We start from the raw sequence: 20,293 nt of genomic DNA on the forward strand, positions 1-20,293 counted from the left end.
CCTCCTGCCAGGAAACCTGCATAAGCCTCTAGTCCAGCCTCATCCACCAGGGGCAGATACTAGAAACAAGAAAACAACAATCCCAAAGCCTATGGAAGGAATCCACAAACACATAGAAAGATAGAAAATATGAGGCAGCAAAGGAATATCTCCCAGGCCAAAGCATAAGATAAAATCCCAGAAGAAGAAATAAGTGATGAGGAGATAGGCAACTTATCTGAGAAAGAGTTTAAAGTAATGATGACCAAGATGTTCAGAGAACTCAAGAGGAGTATAGATGCACAGAGTGAAGTTTTTAGCAAAGAGTTGGAAAATATAAAGAATACCCAGGGTTGAAGAATAAAATCACTGAAATGAACAAAACACTTGAAGGAACCAAGAGGCAGAAGAACGGATCAGTGAGCTAGAAGACAGTTTAGTGGAAATCACTACTTCAGAACATAAAAAATAAAAAAGAATTAAAAGAAATGAGGATAATTCAAGAAAACTCTGGGAAAACATGAAACACACTAATATTTGCATTACAGGGGTCCCAGAAAGAGAAGAGAGAGAAAGAACCTGAGAAAATTTTTGGAGAGATAATAACTGAAAACTTCCCCAACTTGGGAAAGGAAACAGTCACCCAAGTCCAGGAAGTGCAGAGAGTACTACACAGAATCAACCCAAAGAGGAAGACACGAAGGCACCTAGTCATCAAATTGCCAACAATTAAGGATAAGGAGAAAATATTAAAATTAGCAAGAGAAAAGCAACGAATAACATACAAGGGAACTCCCATAAGGTTATCAGCTGATTTTTCAGCAGAAACTCTACAGGCCAGAAGGGAGTGGCAAGATACATTTAAAGTGATGAAAGGGGAAAACTTAACAAGCAAGAATACACTATCCAGCAAGGCTCTCATTCAGATTTGATGGAGAAATCAAAAGCTTCACAGATAAACAAAAGCTAAAAGATTTCAGCACCACCAAACCAGCTTTACAACAAATGTTAAAGTAACTTCTCTAGTCATAAAACCGTAAGAAAAGAGAATAAAAAGAAGAGAGAAAAAGAAAAAAAGAGAGACCTACAAAAGATTGCTTTGGCTGTTCAGGGTCTTTTGTGGTTCCTTACAAATTTTGGAATTGTTTGTTCTAGCTCTGTGAGGAATGTCATGAGTATTTTGATGGGGGTTGCATTGGATCTGTGGATTGCTTTGGGTAGTGTGGCCATTTTGATAGTGCCGATTCTTCCAATCCAACAGTGCAAGAAATCTTTCCATTTCTTTGTGTCATTTTGGTTTTCAGAGTATAGGTAACCTCCTTGGTTAAGTTTATTTCTAGGTATTTTGTTGTTTTTGATGTAATGGAAATGTCTCTGCCAGTTATAAATTCCGGTTTTTGAAGTGAAAAAAAAAAAGTGAATGAATGGCTGCAAATGGCAAAATATCCTTCTTTTTCTGGGTGAGTTGTATTCCATTACATATATTTATATATGCTGCATCTTCATTATCTATTCAACTATTGATGTACACTTAGGATGCTTCCTTATCTTGGCAATTATAAATAATGTTGCTGTTAATAGCAGGGTATATGTATCTTTTGGAATTAATTCTTATTTTGTAGTTGGTTTTATTCCTTTGATAACTATGTAAATTTAAAAAGCTAAAGCTCTATACATTCTTAGAAACAATGAACAGTACATATATGTAAATTTAAAAATACATTTTTCAGTAAAAAAAAATCGACCTATCAAGCCATGAAAGACATGGAAGAAACTTAAAAGACATATTACTAAATGAAAGAAGCCAGTCTGTAAAGGCTACAAACTGTACAATTCCAACCAAATGACATTCTGGAAAAGGCACAGCTACAGAAACAACAAAAAGATCGTGGTTTCCAGGGTTTTGGGGAGAGAGAGGGAGGGAGGAATGAATAGATGGAGCACAAGGGATTTTTAGGGCAATGAAATTATTCTGTATGATACTACAGTGGTGGCTACATGTCATTATGCATTTCTCAAAACCCATAGAATGTACAACATCAAGAGTGAACCCTAATGTAAACTATGGACTTTGGTTGATAATAATGTGCCCATGTTGATTCATCGATTGTACCAAATATGCCATAGTGATGAGGGATATTGAGGGCAGAGGAGTATATATGTGTAAGTTGGGAGGGCTATATGCAAACTCTTTATATTTTCTGCTCAGTTCTGCTGTGAACCTGAAACTGCTCTAAAAGAATAAAGTCTATTAAAAAAAAAAGAAATACTACATAATCTATATACAATGGAATATTACTCAGCCACAAAAAGGATGAAATAATGCCATGTGCAGCAACATGAATGGACCTGGAGATTATCATTCAAATGAAAGCAGTTAGACAGAGAAAGACAAATATCATATGATATCAGTGATACATGGAATCTAAAAAAAATGCTACAAATGAACTTATTTACAAAGCAGAAATAAACTCACAGACATAGAAAACAAACTGTTGGTTATCAAAGGGGAAAGGTGGGGAAGGAGGGATAAATTAGAACTTTGAGATTAACAGATACACACTACTATATATAAAACAGAAAAACAACAAAGACCTACTGTATAGCACAGGGAACTATATTCAATATCTTATAATAACCTATAACGAAAAAGAATCTGAAAAAGAATATATATGTATAACTTTGTATATATATGTAATCACTTTGCCATATACCTGAAACACTGTAAATCAACTATACTTCAATAAAAAAGAAAAAAAAAAAAGAATGAGGCATAAGACAATTAACTTGCACAAGATGATATAATTAGCTGTTATTAATTTACTCGATTTTGTATCTAAAATATGTACCAGTTTATTGTGTGTGTGGGGAAAAAAGAAATACTACACAATCTATATTGAAAATAATTTATTTCCAAAAAAGTATGTATTTAGATAAAATGAATCAAATTCACCTCAAGGGAAAAACTATTATGTGTATCTATAGTTTTACAGATAAATATTTTATAATTTTTTAAAAAGCTGAAATAGATTACAGTCATAAAAAGAGTGGTTTAAGTGTACAAAAAATGTCATCACGACTTTTTTCCATTCTGAAGTATATAAAATGTTTTTAATTGATGATATTTGCCTTCCTATTAAAAAAAATAGATGTGCATGATATATTGACCTGTTTGCTATGTGGACTCATGGGTTTTCATTTTATTCAATGTTATAATTCATTAAGACTCAGACTTGATTATGAAAATGCCCCCTTAAGCTAGATCCTATATCTTTTTGATATGCCATCTTCACTTTCTTTTAGCATTTCCTCATATTCCGGCAAAAGATGTTCCAGAATTATCTTGCAACTTCTGTGCCCTAGTTCTAAATCAGCTACTTTTCACCCCTGTGTAACAGAAACTTCTGTGGCAAGTTAGATTTGTGGAAAGGGGGCAAAAAGGGAAAGACACCAATCTCAAGAGAAGTTTCAGAATTAATGACTATTGGTTTTTCTGTAAGACACTAAGCTTTGTAGTCGTCTGAGACACAGCAATAAAAAACAAAACAGAAATTGGTATCTGGAAGTGGAGCGCTGCAGTAACAAAGACCTAAAACATCTGACATTGGCTTAAAACAAGAAAGCAGACAGTGGCCCTAAGGGGCCTCCATGAGCCTGTTCATGGAGACTGAAAGGCAGTGAAAAAAAAATGCTATTGAAGTCTGGAGAAAAAAGCAACCTAATTCTGCTCTAGCAGAACAATTAACGGAACTGCAGTAACATGACAGAAGAGCATCTAATGGATTTAACTCACCATAAATACACGTGGCTATCTGTAGTGAAACATGTTAGCTGAAGTTACAAAATATGTGACAACAAAGATCACTAAATATTAATTTTAAAGATGAGAAAAGGGGTATATGTATTTACATACACGTACATATTTATTTTCCTGTAACTTCCCATTTAATTTTTCTCCCCTTACTTATTTTTTGGTATCATTCAATACACTACATTTTTCCTTTTCCAATACCGCAGAGAAAGCAAAATACGTTAACTAGCTTAAAAGACCATCTTTGCTCACAAAGAAAAGAACATGAACTTCTGCCTCGAATGGATTTTGGTTTCATATAACACTGGAAAACAAGCTCAATTTCTGAGTTTATAAATACCATCCTTAAAACTGATCCTTTTGGCCGGAACCACCATCTTCCAGGAGTGGTAGTTCTGCCCTTGGATGATCTAAAACAATCAAAACTATTGTTTTGACATTTTGGGAAACAAAGTGAAGAATTCAACTCTAAAAGCCTATAGGTGAATTTCTAGATAAATAATTTGACAAAATGACCAACATAAAGGGAAGAGGAGAGGCACCCGCTACATGTTCTCTAGGCCTTTTAGAAAACATGGAGTTCTTCCTTTGGTCACATACATGCGAATCTGTAAGAAAGATGATATTGTAGACATCAAGGGACTAGGTACTGTTCAAAAAGGAATGCCCCACAAATGTTGCCACCGCAAAACTGTAAGAGTCTACAGTGTTACCAAGCATGCTGTTGGCATTATTGTAAACAATGAAGGGCAAGATTCTTGCCAGGAGAATTAATATGCATTGAGTATATTAAGCACTCTAAGAGCTGAGATAGCTCCCTGAAATGAGTGAAGGAAAGTGATCAGAAAAAGGAAGCCAAAGAGAAAGGTACGTGGGTTCAGCTGAACCACCAGCCTGCTTCACCCAGAGAAGCACACTTCATGAGAACCAATGCAAAGGAACCTGAACTGTTGGAACCCGAACTGTTGGAACCCATTCCCTATGAATTCATGGCATGATGGTGTAAAGAAAATAAAAGAGCTGGACTATGAACAAAAAAGGCAAAAAAAAAAAAACAACCAAAACCCTGTGATTCAATTCTCACAGTATTTTCTCTCATCTTGAAATGTGGCTGATTATAACCTTGCCAATAAAGAGTCTTCAAAACCATACCCTCAAACAATGCAATTTACAGAAAAACTATTATCTTAAATGAGACAAATGATAGAGCCAGGTTTTAGTCCCAGCTCTACCATTTATTACCATCTTAATCTCTAAAGCATTTCAGAATCTCCCTTTCTAGCACTTTCAGTGAGATTTTTTCAATTATTTTACTTTTTCTGCAGGCAGGAAGCCTGCTAAGAGGTACTTTTTCCTACGTCTTTCTTTCTCTTTAACTATTTAATAACTTAATGATTTTATGAATTAGGAGTAGTTGAGTCCTACTTTCATGGGACAAACCCAGAGCCCAAAGACAACAGTAACGTGGCTTCTGACACCTGAAAAAAAGTTCTTTGGAAACATTTATTTAATTGACGTGGCATTTTTCTCTCAGCTAATTTTCTAACTTTCAATTTCTCTTTGAGACTGTGAAGGTCACAAGGTCCAGAAAAAGAATATAATAATCATGATATACAGAATATAACATGATATTGCTCACTTCTCTTAAGTTGGCAAAAGGAAAAACCTTAACTCTTTATAATACAAAAACTTGTTAATAATATAATTTCATAAGTTAAATCTCTTACAAGAAAATAACTATAAATATCTAAGAAGTGATTCAATATTTAGTTCAACAAATTCCCTCTTTGCTCTTAAAGAAGTCTGCTCAATTTTGCCCCTTCTTTCAGTCACACTGTTGTTGCAACCACCATTCTTGATTCTTTCCAGCGTTGTGGGAAGCCCACTTCTTTTTTCTTAGACCAGTGTCTGACTTTTATAAGGTACCTGAGATAATTTCCTTCGACCCACCAGATCTAATTCATACTTTCTTCTGCCCCTCTATTCTTCTCTCTATTCTCATGTGAGCTATCAGAAGAAATAATGCAGTGACATTTCTGTTCAAAGGAACCACCTATTTGAATCATGCCCAAAATAATTTAAATTCAGTCGAACCAATTAATACAAATATTCTGGATTTAAACTTAAGTTTTCTACATCACAATAGGTCAACTTGAACTTCTCTGATTCTATATATTCTGAATATTTCTAGCTCTTATGCATGAGCAGGTTACCTAAAGCACAAAGGGAAAAGGGACCAAATCTCTCATTTAAAAAATAGATTTTTTAGCCATTGTGGAATGCTTACTATCATAAACATATGTATGTGTGTGTATATATATATATTAAGACATTTTTCAGGGCGTTTGCTCAGCTCACAATGTTCTTAATTTCTCTCTCTCATTCACAGGGGCTGGCTTTCCTTCCCTCCCAGCTTTTCAGAGTCATATATACCAGTGATTTTTAACCTTGAGGACCCTCTCAAAGGAAGTAACACTAAACTCTGTGGCTCCACGCAGTCTTGATGCCCTGGGAAACTCCTGTTTCTCCTTTAAGAGCCATCTCAAGCATAATCTCATTATACTTCCTTGAATGGTCTAGGCACTCAAATGATTCCTTGGCTGTGTTTCTCTTACTTTAGTGTAGCAATTATCACATGGTAACTCTTCATTAGATTTTAAGTTCCTTGAGACCAAGAGCTTTGTGTCTTTAGCATCTAACACAATACCTGACTTATTAAAAGGTCAAGTTTATTTGCTAGAATTAAGTTAATTCAGTGTGCCAACACTGGATATTTCATGCTGATCAACTCAGTGTTAGTTGTTTTTAAATTAAAAATTGGAAAATTATTTCTGAATAAACTAAGTTTACTTGGTCGGTAATTAATTAATTTTTAAAATGTGGGCTTCATGAAGGGAATCACAAGAAAAGATCCTTAGCAGCAGCAGAGGAAATGTAGGAGACATACAGACCAAGCCAGATTATACCCACACCACCACCAACCGTCTGCAACATGAATTATAAATAAAATGGGTAAATCAATTTATATCATATATATACACACACACACACATATATATATATATATATATATATATATATATATATATATATATATATAAATTCCTAAAATTCAACAAGAAAATAAACAACTCTATTAAAAAATGGGCAAAGAACTTGAATAGACAGTTTTCCAAAGAAGGAGGAGGGTATAGCTCAATGGCAGAGTGCCTGCTTAGCATGCATGAGATCCTGGGTTCAATCCCTGGTACCTCCATTAAAAAATAAATAAATCAACCTAATTACCACCCTCTCCTCCCAAAAAACCAAGCTGCAAAACGCACACAAATAGTCAAAAAGCACATGAAAAACACTCAACATCGCTAATCATTAAGGAAATGCAAATCAAAACCACAATGAGATATCACTTCATATAAAGCAGGATGGCCTTCATTAAAAACAAAAGCCAGAAAATAACAAGAGTTGGTGAGGATACAGAATAACTGGAACCCCTGTGCATTGCTGGTGAGAATGCAAAATGGTACAACTGCTGTAGAAAACATAAGAGTAGTTTTTCAAAAATTAAACATGAAGTTATGTTTATGATCCAGCAATTACACTTCTGAATATATACCCAAAAGAACTGAAAGCAAGGACTCAAACAGGCATTTGTTTACCAGTACTATGGCTACATTGTTCATACTAGACAAAAGGTGGAAACAACCCAAATGTCCATTAACAGATGAATGGATAAACAAAATGTAGTATATGCATACAATAAAGTAATATTCAGCCCTAAAAAGTAATTAGAAATTCTGATACATGCTACAGCATGGATGAACCTTAAAAACATTGTCCTAAGTGAAACAAACAAGACACAAATACTGTATGATTCCACCTAATGAGGTACCTACAATAGAGACAGAAAGTAGAATGGTTACCAGGGATAGAAGGAAGAGGTATTGGTGAATTGTTGTTTAATAGATATAGTTTCAGTTTGGGATGATGAAAAAGTTTTGGAGATGGATATAGTGGTGATGGCTGCACAACAATGTAAATGTACTCAAAACTACTGAGAAGGGCACTTTAAAATGATTAAAGTGGTAAATTTTATGTTACAAATATTTTACCATGATAAAAAAAATCCAACTGTACAGTACTCAAAGTAGAAAATAAATGTAATCTGCCTCTTTTTTCGTGATATGTACCTTAAAAATCTTTCTCTAAAATTATAGACTTTTCTAGTAACCATATCTTACACCTTAGCAATAAACTAAATGATACAGAAATTACAGAAACAAAAGTTCAAAGCATTCTGTAATGCCAAATCTCAAAAAGTTAGTTTTACAACTATGTAACAAAGAATGTTGGTTGTTTATTAGTTCTTTTCTCCCTAACTCCATTTCTCTTTCCCAAGGGAAAAAAAAGTGTTTAATATTTCATTCTGTTCAGCTATGTAATTAAGACAGTAGAACTTACTTCTTTAAATTTCTAAAGCTAAGCCAGGAAAACCTAGGTTCATTCCCGTCCAAACACAAATTAATGTTTTCAACTCTATGGCATTTATTAAAAAATGCTAGTAATCAAAAGTCTTATGTTCTTCTAATAACTCCTTCAGGCCATCCCACGCAATGACATCATCCTTACCAAATAAAGCCCATTATGTAATACCCATATATATACACTACTATAACTTTCTATGAGAACAGTCACTGCTGTGAATGTTAAAAGGGCCTGAGATAATGACAGATATTCTGTATAACAGGTTTTTAACACTAAGCTATATAAGCTTTAGGAGAATATTATAGAAATAATGTCCTTTAACATATAAAGAAATGGTAAATATGAATTATTAAAAAAATATAAAACACACATTTGAGATGAATAATTCAGTAAGAAATAAAAAGTACAACTGTTAAGGAAGGTCAAGTCCCTAAAGAATTATATAAAACTAGTAATTTAAAATATGATTTAATAACTGTTTAACAAACCACAATAATACCGTTTAGAGTACTACCCAGACTAAAAAATACCAAGAAGAAAGAACCATACACTATTGCTTATTAAATGAAGATACTGTGATGACTGATAAAAGTTTGTTACACTTTTAAAACCTCCTCTTTAAATTTGCTCTAAAATTTTTAAATATTAAATCTAAAAAACACTCTACATTTAGGTATTTCCTTTATGATTTCAACCACTATGCCATTGATATGAAATTTTGTTGATAGAAAATACAACAAAAATCATTTTATTTTAGCTATTAATAAAATTATGTGACCCAAAGAGGTCAAAAATAAGAATATATGAGAAAGCATATATGGATTTTCTTTTTTAAATCGTTTTTAACTTTAAATTTTTATGAAAGGTATTAAGTTCATATGATTTTAAATATCAATTAGTGACTTCTGCTTCCGGAAGATGTAACAGAGGTACTTTTCCCTACTTCTAAACTGAAAACCCTGGCCATCACATCTAAAACAAAGATAAGAAGACTCTAAAGAGTTAAAAGAAGACAACTAAGGACTTTAGGATCCAAGGAAGGACAAGGTGATCAGTTCCTCGGGTTTTCCTTTTGCTTCATGTATCCTAGACTTGGAACTGACGTCTCCGAGTTGGCAATCCAGAAACACCAATGGACAGAGACAAAAACAAAAGAAACAAACCAATAAAAGCCTGCTTTCTCTAGCCAAAAGACCAGGAAAGGGGCAACTTAACAAGACAGAAAACTTTCAGACAATAACTTCTCTACTCCAGTCAAACACCTCAGAAACAAATGTGGCCTCATCCAACCCATGTCAGCAAAGGCTAAGTGAGGAGCCTAAACTTCCATCCTTACAGGACTGTAATTTGGCATTTCAGTGGCTCCTATGGCTCCCCATTGATATGGTGTCAAAGAATGACAAGTGGAAAGCCAGGGCTTTCATGCCTACTGGAAGGTAATGTGGTCCCACTCCCCACCATGTAGAATCAGTGGAGACAGTCTGGAGAACCTGGACTTCCACCTCTAACCACCAGTTGTTACTCTCCACCTTCCTGCTGGTATGATGTCAGAGGACTAGTAGAGTCAGGGCTTTGACCACTGCCAAGCTGATGGAGGGGTAGAAAGAAAAAAACAAATAATTTGTTATAAAATTACTATTCCTTTTCAGAAAGCAAGGGCCTTGAAGAAATCTCTTGATTCCTCAGAGGAAGCAAATAATGGGAAGTGTACAAGGGTACATAGTAAAAAAGTCAAGGACTGAAAATATTTCAAAATCGCAGCCTGATGCTAATTTTAAGTGTTCTGTCTTAAGAGTTTGAAAATTCAGACCACCATGTCTATGGTGTCATTACTGAAAAAAGAGAAAAAAATTAAAGGTACATTTTAAAAGGAGGTGTCATTGACCTAACTGACAAAACTGAAGTAGAGTGTTGGAAATAGGTAGAGAAAAATCCATTAGCACCTCATTTTTGTTTATAATATTGGGATTCATCCTGAGTGACGACTACCTGACAAGACTAATTCAGGGAATACATATTTTTCTATGAATGCTCCAAATGTGACTATCACAACTAATTTTCCTTATTTTTACTTTCACATAGCAGCATTTATAGAGATGCCACAATGTGCTTCATTATGAGGCAGATCTTCGTTTTAATCAGTTAGAAAATTAAAAATATAGATTATGGTCAAAACAGTCAAATTTTTAAATGATACAATGACATTTTTTTATGTTTCTCTATAGCACCTTAAAAGTCAAAACTTTACGAACACTCTGAACAAATTTATTATAATCTCATCACAACAAACTTTAATGGCACCATGTATGGCTAATTCACTGTGGCCTTCTCCAGGATTAGAAACTCTGGTCATAATACTATAAAGAATTTCTTTACAATAAGGTTTAATTCATTGCTAATAGACATTTGTTGAAATTGAGATCACCAGGTTAAATGAACACACTGTCAAATCTTTTTAACATAGTAACATGTTATTGGAAATATAAATTGTTAGAAGTAACTTGTTTTCCCATCTTAAAATATCAGTGAATATTAATATATGAACTGCATATATAGACATGAAAAAGTAACATATAGAAACCTAAAGTTTCTATACATTCCAAAACCTAAGGATTTCTATATATTCCTTTTTCATTAAAAGATTAATGCCTTTTTTATTATAAAAAGATTGACCAAGGGTCTAGCTGGAGAAATTCATGATCGCATGTTTGCTTAAGAAAAAGGCTTTCTATTGTTGCTGTTATTGTTTTTCCCTTAGCATAAACCAGATTATTTCTAACCGACAGAATTTGTATCCTTTGCTCCAATTATACTGTACTTTCATCTGAAATACCAGTACAGGTAAGAAAGGGAAGAATTCCTAATAAACTGTTAATATTTTTTGGTACATGGGGGTTTGATTTTTGATCTCTAATGAAATGTTTTAAACCTATTTCCAGTCCTGTATTTATACTTAATTTCACAGAAATGTATTGTTAGGCATATTACATCCTCAACAAACACCATAAAATGAAAATATTTAAATCTCAGTTCAGACTATTTAATCAAAAATTTTTTTTGACAATTTCAGTTGTAATGAAAGAATTTCAATTCTGAATTTTTAATTTGCTGTAGTGGGCTTAATTTCTGTCAGTACTTGAGATTGCATCATCAGTCTTCTTTCATGATGGAATCCCTTTACTGGTTTAGTATTTAATTTGAACATATATTTGCCCATTTAAAAAAGTGCTTGCCCTAACTTTATTTTTAAATGCATGAAATAAGCACTTGTTCAAAACTTAACATTCCTGTAAAACTCTCCCTAAAATGTATGCAGAATTTAAATTGTGGCCAAATGTATTATCACTACCCTATTTAAAATTTTAATCAGCTTTCCAAAAATCATTTCTTCATAGTGTAACTGTGAAATCAAATTGAGGATTTACTGGTAAAAGTGACAAGTTATTTTATTTAACAAAAGGACTAAAACAAAGTGATACTCAAACAACATTTTTATTCTATAGTTCAGTCATTCTATAAAACTAATTAACCGAGGAGTTCTAATGTAGTTTTCAAATATCACAATGGTAATCCTGTATACTCTAGCTACTAATGATACCCAATGTTTCCGAGGCTCCTACTAAACAGCAATTTGGTCTTACTGTTTATACTGAAATGTTCAAATTTTGTTCAAAACCCAAACTTTTATTTTACAGTAGATTTATAAAATTGCTAAATACTGATTTTATGTAAATGCTTTTGTTGATCATTATTCCTTCACAACTTAAAACAAGATGTTTCCAGCAACTTTGAGGATTGTGTGTGTGTATGTTTAAATTTTTTTTGAAGTGTAATTTATTTCCAGTGTTAGTTTCAGGTACACAGCAAAGTGATTCAGTTATATATATACACACACACACGTTATATGTATATATACACATGTATATACACACACACATATATTTTCAGATTCTTTTCCATTACAGTGAAATTTTTTTTATTATCTCAAGAGGCTCCCCTTGACCCCAAACTAGTACTTAACTTTGTGACTAATAAGTGACAAGGTTCCAAAATGTAAGCAATGCCATCAATTTTCAGCACAATTGAATCTAGGTTAATGGATTTTTATTTTTCATTGAAACACTATACTTTCATTTCATTTAAACTATGGTACAGTTATCCCTTTTTTCTCCTGCTTAGAATGTTGTCTGCCAGCACATTCTAAAGAGAATCAATCAAAAATAATCAATTACATACTTTGCTTATTAACATGAAAGGCTATTTAAAGCAAAAACAAATTTTATTTTAGAAATTGTTTTTAAAAAGAAGCAACTATTTTTGCATTCTCATAAAGTCTTTTAGATCAGCTTGACAATCATCAGCTTTTGAAATGTGAATTCCTACTGCCAGAGTAAAGGTTTCATTTCTATAACACCATAATGTATTTTTTCTACCTTCTGTCTACTGTCTGGAAGTTGTGCCAGAACCTAGGGCAGTCAATGTTTGGAGCTGAGTGCTCAATAAACAAACAAACAAAAAAAGTCTTACTGGAAAAGCTATCAAGGATGCTAGAGTCTAAGAAGGCCCACACACCATGCTTTATCATTTTGCATACACATTACCCAGCAAAGCAATAATGTATACTGAATGACTGGAAAAATAGCTTCCTGCTTCCCCCGACAGTGATGTTTTTCAATCATCCTAGGAGTGTGGGATGCTGAAAAATGTATGTAGGCTGATAAAATTTTGGTACATATTTCTAAAGCTGGGCCGTAATAAAAATATTAAACAAATTTAACAAGAGCAGTCAAAAATTAAATCAAACTTAGAACTCTTAATTTAATTTTGCTAAGAGAACTATCTTCCTAGTCTGGAGGCCTGGGTTCTAAACTTATATTGTTGGTGACATATGTTGGGCTGGGATGATACATAAGTCACTTTATTGTGAAATACAAAAGTTGTGTAATGAAAAAGAATGAGAACGTTGTTCTTTGGAAAAAGGTATTTTATAAATACAAGGGATTATTAATTATGGAAAATTTGCTGCCAAACATAAAGGTATTCTTTGATAGCTTCTTACTTTAAGTAATAAAAAAATCTAAAGATAGCTAAAATAAGCATAGTACTCAACAGTGAAAAATTCAAAAGCTTCCCACTAAAATCTAGGACAAGGCTGCCCACTATCACCACTCCTATTCAACACAGTCTTAGAAGTCCTAGCCACAGCAATCAGGCAAGAGAGAGAAATAAAAGGGATCCAAATTGGAAAAGAAGAGATAAAAGTGTCACTATATGCAGATGACATGATACTATATATAGGAAATCCTAAAAGGTCCACACAAAAACTACTAGAAATAATCTAAGAATTCAGCAAGGTAGCAGGTTACAAGATTAATGTACAAAAATCAGTTGCATTTCTTTACACTAATGATGAATCAACAGGAAAAGAAAGTAAAGCAACAATCCCCTTTAAAATAGCACCCAAAGTAATAAAGTACCTAGGAATAAATCTAACCAACGAGGTGAAAGACTTATACATGGAGAACTATAAAACACTGATTAAGGAAATTAAAGAAGACTTTAAAAAATGGAAAGATATCCCATGCTCCTTGATTGGAAGAATCAGTATTGTTAAAATGGTCATACTGCCCAAGGCAATCTACAGATTTAATGCAATCCCTATCAAATTACCCAGGATATATTTCACAGAATTAGAACAAATCATAATAAAATTTATATGGAACCAAAAAAGGCCTAGAATTGCCAAAATATTACTGAAGAAAAAGAAAGAGGCTGGAGGAATAACTATCCCAGACTTCAGACAATATTACAGAGCTACAGTAATCAAAATAGCATGGTATTGGTACAAAGACATATAGACCAATGGAACAGAATAGAGAGCCCAGAAATGAACCCACAAACTTTTGGTCAACTAATCTTCGACAAAGGAGGCAAGAATATACAATGGAGTAAAGACAGTCCCTTCAGCAAATGGTGTTGGGAAAACTGGACAGCAGCACATAAATCAATGAAGCTAGAACACTCCATACACCATACACAAAAATAAACTCAAAATGGATCAAAGACTTAAACATAAGACAAGATACAAAAACCTCCTAGAAGAAAATATAGACAAAACATTATCTCACATACATCTCAAAAATGCTCTCCTAGGGCAGTCTACCCAAGAAATAGAAATAAAAGCAAGAATAAACAAATGGGACCTAATTAAACTTACCAGCTTCTACACAGCAAAGGAAACCATAAGTAAAACAAAATGACAACCTACGGAATGGGAGAAAAGTTTTGCAAATCATGAAACCGACAAAGACTTGATCTCCAGAATATATAAGCAGCTCATACAACTTAATAAGAAAAAAACAAACAACCCAATCCAAAACTGGGCAGAAGACCTAAACAAGCAATTCTCCAAGGAAGAAATACAAATGATCAATAGGCACATGGAAAAATGCTCAATATCACTAATTATCAGAGAAATGCAAAACAAAACTACAGTCAGATATCACCTCACACCAGTCAGAATGGCCATCATTCAAAAGTCCACAAACGACAAATGCTGGAGAGGCTGTGGAGAAAAGGGAACCCTCCTACATTGCTGGTGGGAATGCAGTTTGGTGCAGCCACTGTGGAAAACAGTATGGAGATTCCTCAAAAGACTAGGAATAGACTTACCATATGACCCAGGAATCCTGCCCTTAGCATATATCCAGAAGGAACCCTACTTCAAAATGACATCTGCACCCCAATGTTCATAGCAGCACTATTTACAATAGCCAAGATTTGGAAACAGCCTAAATGTCCATCGACAGAGGACTGGATAAAGAAGATGTGGCATATTTATACAATGGAATATTATTCAGCCATAAAAAAGACACAATGGAATATTATTCAGCCATTAAAAATGACAACATAATGCCATTTGCAGCAACATGGGTGTCCCTGGAGAATGTCATTCTAAGTGAAGTAAGCCAGAAAAAGAAAGAAGAAAAAAAGAACATAAATACAAACCAGAAACAGACTCATAGACAAAGAATACAAACTTGTGGTTGCCAAGGGGGAAAGGGGTGGGAAGGGATAGACTGCGAGTTCAAAATTTGTAGATACTGACAGGCATATGCAGAATAGATAAACAAGATTATACTGTATAGCACAGGGAAATATATACAAGATCTTGTGGTAGCTCACAGCAAAAAAAAAAAATGTGACAATGAATACTTATATGTTCATGTATAACTGAAAACTTGTGCTGTACACTGGAATTTGACACAACATTGTAAAATGACCATAACTCAATAAAAAAAAGTTTAAAAAAAAAGAAAAGAATTTCTTCAGAAATTTTAAAAGAGATCCTTAAAATGATAATCCAAAAATTCAAAGTAAAACAAAATGTTTAAAATACAATAAGGAGAAAATAAATCATACATACAAAAAAATAACTTCAACAAAAGCTCTGGGAAAACATGATACCAACTACCAGTAATAACCAATCAACCACCTTTATCTTCTATATTGGAGGGGGACATGCACGTTTGGAACCACAGCAGTACAATATATCAATTTAATCTTGTTATATATATTTTATGACTCCATAATGATATGTAAAACAAGACAGAAACAATTGAAGGAATTTTGCAACAAACTGGAATTGGTTTATTTTAGATTCAAAAATCATACTTCGAAAAGCTCTCTATTTTTAAAAGCTATATTCATGCTTAGAACAGTGCCTGAGACATAGGCACAAAATATAATTTTACTAAATAAATAACTAAATAAATAAATAACAATAAGGCATTGAAGTAAGCAGGAGAAAGAAAAGAAAGGAGAAAATAAACGAAGCTAAGTTTTACACATAAGCATGGGAACATTTGTTAATTGTTCCATATGGCTACAATCTTGTTCAATCAACAAAATGTCCTTATGAGGTAGGCACTGTGCACATGAGGAAACTACCATTTAGGAAGGTTAGGAAACATGCCTTGGGGTCACACAAAGTTAGTAAGTGACTGAACTGAAATTCAAATCTAGATTTCTCTGAATTCAAAGCCCATGCATAAATATACTTACACAAAACACTATTATACTATAAATTATTATTTTTAAATGCTGAAAAACAGGTACATGATTAACAGGCAGCTCCACTATCCCAGTAAAAATCAGGATTTTTAAAGATACTATTTAATACTGATATTATACAGCATCATTAAATTATTCTTCAGATAGAGACTCTTACTAAATGTTATCTTTAAGATTCATAGGAATTATAGGCTATATAACTACGGTATACTTGTATCCTGCTATGTTAATAGACTGGACTTTCCTTCACATCTTAAAACATAGAAAGGCTGAAAAGTTATAATGGAAAGAGATAGGGGCTACTTTTCTAAGTCTTACACATGCTCCCTGGCCTGCTTTTCAGTATCTCTTGGAATTTTTATTCCTTTATTTTCTTGGGGGAATATTACTATAATTTTTAAGAAGTATTTAATAAAACTTTTAACAAAATGTTCTTATATTGTGATCAGTTTTACTCTCCTCCCACCACTCAACAGTTCCTAAAAAGTGAAAGGCAGTTTTCAGTTTTAAAAGAAGTACGGTAGGGGGAATGATACAACAAAGTTTCCATACAGCAGCAAGCAATGCACTAGGACTTCCAAATGCAAAGTTGTATCAATGAAGATTTTAAAATACTGGCCCTTCAAAACTGCAGCTTTAGAATTTAGATAAATTCTTTCGTTTGTAAACTGTCAAAAATAACTGATGTTGTGAATTTAATGGAGAAGTTTTTTAAAAATAATTATATAATTATCAGGAGATTTTGTATATTCCATGGCAATGCCTATCAAATTTTAGTATGCATCAGATTGACCTGGAAGGCTTCTTAAAACACAGATTGCTAGGCCTTGTGCCCAGAATTTTTGATACCACAGGTCTGGGGTGAGACCCAATAATACGTATTTCAAACAATTTTCCATGTGATGCTGTTGCTACTAGTCTAGGAGCCACATTTTGAGAACCAGTGCTCTATGTGTAAGCTATGGTAAGCCCAAAAGAATTGCATATTGGCAGAGAAGGTATAGGATTTCTAGTCTAAGACAATAATTTGAATGTTTGCTATTAAGAGCAATAGGGTTTTTTCTTTCTATTTTCCAAGAGAAACTAAATGATTAGTATTCTGTAATTAACTCTGTGTGTTTGTGTTTGCCACATTTAGAAAAAATATACTAAGAAACTTGAACTCTGTATTATCATGAAGTTGTAACTGCAATATAGTTCTATGTTGCAGTAAGGTTTCTTCCTCCAGAAAACAGACGAAAATAAAAATAATTCAAACTTTTGATACATACTCTAAAGATAATAGTAACCCAACAAGTTAAAGAAAAATGGAAAGTTATGAGTCACACCAAGAACCCTGGCAAAGCAAAAAATTGCCTTTTTGACAAGGCAGCATAATATAAGACAGCAAAGGATATTTCATAATTTGCAAAAACCATAAACCCTCACTGAGACACAGATTATATGAAATAACTCATACTACTTATCTTGATAATTGTTATCTTATACTGAATTTAAGTAATAGCTGTTAAATTACTAGATATCTTAGTTCAAATGCATTTTGCTAGAAAGTCATTAAGCATATAGATTATAAATATTCCTTTGTTTAGAGGAAGAAGATAAATCTTTGGTGAAATTGGTCTTGATTAATCTGCTGGATACACATATGAAATCAGACTAAGTACACTGAGGAAACTAAGGAAGTTAAATTTAGGAGCCTTCAAATATACAGGATCAATGACATCATATAATGAGATTTATTGAAAATGAGCATCAAAAGTTGGCATTTAAATGTCAATATTTCTGAAACTTTTGATAATACTTTAATTATAAGTTTGGTAGAATAACATATAGTAACATGGTACCTAAAATATGACTACACTGGGTATGAAGGAAAGGAAAAGATAGTAACTCAGTTTAAAACATAAATGCAAATCAACCGAAAGTTTTAATATTAGAGTAAGAAAAAAATTAAGTCAAATGAGAGTTAAAATTGTCCACATTCATGACTTTGAAAGGCTCCTACTACTTCACATAAATTATCTAAGTTGTCCCTTATGCCATCCTGTCTGGTATCAGTTGTCACATGAAGTAGTATAAAAGGAGGCTGCAATAGACAGACTGTAATCCTGTATCCTATTGCTCACTAAAAGGAACCAAGACTGCTTAAAGATAACAAATGCGCTATTTGGGGGAGAGGGAAATGAGATGGATCTAGAAAATCTTTTTGTTCTTGGAATGCAATTTTCAAGTTCTCAGCTCTCAAGAGGAGGGCTCCCACCCATGAAGGGTTCAGGTAGTGACATATGAGTACTGTATACAAAATGTAGAGCCAGTTATAAAGTTCTTGAATCTCTAAGAGATCTTTAAGTCCAGAAGGATCCTAAAAAGGAAAGGTAACATGAAAGGTGCTATGAAGAAATCAATACCTATCATGAAAAATTCTCCTTTTGTGACAAAAGGAGAGGATAGTCAAGACATAAATTCTACAGAAAATAAGTCTTTAAGTTGTATTTGTCATTATCTTATGTTGGAAAATAAAGAAGTGTCTACAAATTGCAAGTACTATGATAAGACAGCAAAATTAATAAACCTGTGCCAGTCACTGTTGATCTGACCTCAAGAATGTTTAGTTCCTATTGTTACTAAACAGTGTCTTCATAAGCAAGATGAACAATTGAACCAGCACTAATTAGGCTTCTAAAGCAAATATGAAAAACAAATATATCGATGAGAAATGAAGACCTACTTTTTTTTTTCATTTTTCTGTTTTATTAGGTACAACTGTTACACTTTGGCTGCACATATACAATTCATTGCATGTAAATACATATACACAATATACTGCACATATTATTTAAATTTACATATATGTACTGTTCATTATTTCTAAGAGCGTTTAGAGCTTTAGCTTTTTAAACTTACATAGTTATCAAAGGAATAAAGCCAACCACAAAATAAGAATTAATTCAAAAAGATACATACATCCCACTATTAACAGCAACATTATTTATAATTGCCAAGATATGGAAGCATACTAAGTGCACATCAACAGATGAATGGATAAAGAAGATGCAGCATATGTATGTAATGGAATACAACTCACCCATAAGAAAGAAGGATATTTTGCCATTTGCAACCCTTCATTCACTTTTTTTCCCCACTTCAAAAACCAGAATTTTAAAACTGACAGAAACATTTCCATTGCATCAAAAATACCTAGAAATAAACTTAACCAAGGAGATTATCTATACTCTGAAAACTGTAGAACACTGATGAAGGAAACTGAAGATGATACAAAGAAATGGAAAGATTATCTTGTGCTCTTGGAAGAATCAACATTACCAAAATGGCTGTACTACCCAAAGCAATCTACAGATCCAATGCAATCCCTGTCAAAGTACTCACAACATTTTCACAGAACTAGAACAAACAATTCCAAAATTTATATGGAACCATAAAAGACCCCAAACTGACAAAGCAATCTTTTATGGGTCTTTTTTTAATCTCTCTCTCTTTCTTCATTTTGTTCTCTTTTCTTATGGTTTTATGACTAGAGAAGTTCCTTTAACATTTGTTGTAAAGCTGGTTTGGTGGTGCTGAAATCTTTTAGCTTTTGTTTATCTGTGAAGCTTTTGGTTTCTCCATGAAATCTGAATGAAAGCCTTGCTGGATAGAGTATTCTTGGTTGTAGGTTTTTCCCTTTCTTCACTTTAAATATATCTTGCCATTCTCTTCTGGCCTGTAGAGTTTCTGCTGAAAAATCAGCTGATAACCTTATGGGAGTTCCCTTGTATGTTACTTGTTGCTTTTCTCTTGCTAACTTTAATATTTTCTCCTTATTCTTAATTTTTGTCAGTTTGATGACTATGTGCCTTGGTGTGTTCCTCTTTGGGTTGATCCTGTGTGGAAGTCTCTGTGCTTCCTGGACTTGGGTGACTGTTTCCTTTCCAAAGTTGGGGAAGTTTT

General features: G+C 33.3%; 1 protein-coding gene and 1 pseudogene across 9 annotated transcripts in view; one reads left to right on the plus strand and one right to left on the minus strand.

The window, feature by feature from the left end:
* LRCH3 (leucine rich repeats and calponin homology domain containing 3) overlaps positions 1-20,293 on the minus strand; it is a 109,819-nt gene that overhangs the window by 75,032 nt on the left and 14,494 nt on the right. The window lies entirely within an intron of this gene.
* On the plus strand, positions 4,293-4,867 carry LOC102507878 (annotated as a pseudogene).

This window comes from Camelus ferus, chromosome 1 (genome assembly GCF_009834535.1).
Source record: "Camelus ferus isolate YT-003-E chromosome 1, BCGSAC_Cfer_1.0, whole genome shotgun sequence".
Lineage (NCBI taxonomy): Eukaryota > Metazoa > Chordata > Mammalia > Artiodactyla > Camelidae > Camelus > Camelus ferus.